At 48.2% G+C, this 765-nt stretch overlaps 1 protein-coding gene across 2 annotated transcripts in view; it reads right to left on the bottom strand.

The window, feature by feature from the left end:
- Positions 1 to 765, bottom strand: part of ADARB2 (adenosine deaminase RNA specific B2 (inactive)) — a 567650-nt gene that overhangs the window by 52699 nt on the left and 514186 nt on the right. The gene's annotated exons all lie outside the window — the stretch shown is intronic.

The following is a 765-nucleotide window of genomic DNA, read 5'->3' as shown; positions in this document are numbered from 1 at the left end:
ATGTGGGATTTCCTGCTGAGATTCTAACACAGAGAGAAGAAGGGCCTCAACTGTGTGTGTCATAGTTATCCAAACTCTCCTCCCAGAAATTCTACCACCTGCCTGTTGTTCTCCAAGTTGACAATTGAATCTTCACTGAAAGATTTGCTGATAGGAACGTGCAGTGCTCAGGAGGGGGTTGATGACAAAATGTGGCCCCCTAGACTGGACTTAGCCCCACAGATCTATCTGTATTTGCCATGGTAGCAGGGTCCAGGTTTCAAGATGAGCTATCTGTGCACACTGGTACCCAGCGTCCCCTCCTGCAGGAAAGGAGTATAGCTGCCCCTCAGAAGCTGGGACCTAGATGGGCAACTGAGCCCAGGTGACCAGGATCTCCAAGCTTCCCATTCCAACATGCCTCTCTCCAATTCCTCTCTATTCTATTCCATGCATGTTATCTTGTACATTGTGGAGACACCTTCCTTCTCAATTCTGTCTCCTTAATGAGGTTTGCCCTGAAACAATCTCTTGATCTGTGGATGTCAAGACCCAGTGGTTTGGAGAGTCTCAGGTGTGTGTTATTGTATGCCCAGTGATCTGTGCCTTCAGGTCAAGTGTTTCTGAAGACTTAGGTTTACGCCAAAGAGGCATGAGGTATATGGATGGGTTGGCAAGTACATCCCTAAACATATCCGTTCAGGAACTGCATTTCACAGACTGATACTGGGGGCAGTAGAGGATGTCTGGGGGGGGGGCATGGCCCCAAATTATTTCCCTTTAACC

The sequence above is a fragment of the Tupaia chinensis genome, unplaced genomic scaffold, assembly GCF_000334495.1.
Source record: "Tupaia chinensis unplaced genomic scaffold, TupChi_1.0 Scaffold000052_1, whole genome shotgun sequence".
Taxonomy (NCBI): domain Eukaryota; kingdom Metazoa; phylum Chordata; class Mammalia; order Scandentia; family Tupaiidae; genus Tupaia; species Tupaia belangeri.
Note: the sequence above shows the minus strand (reverse complement) of the source record. Positions and strands in the feature narration are given on the sequence as shown.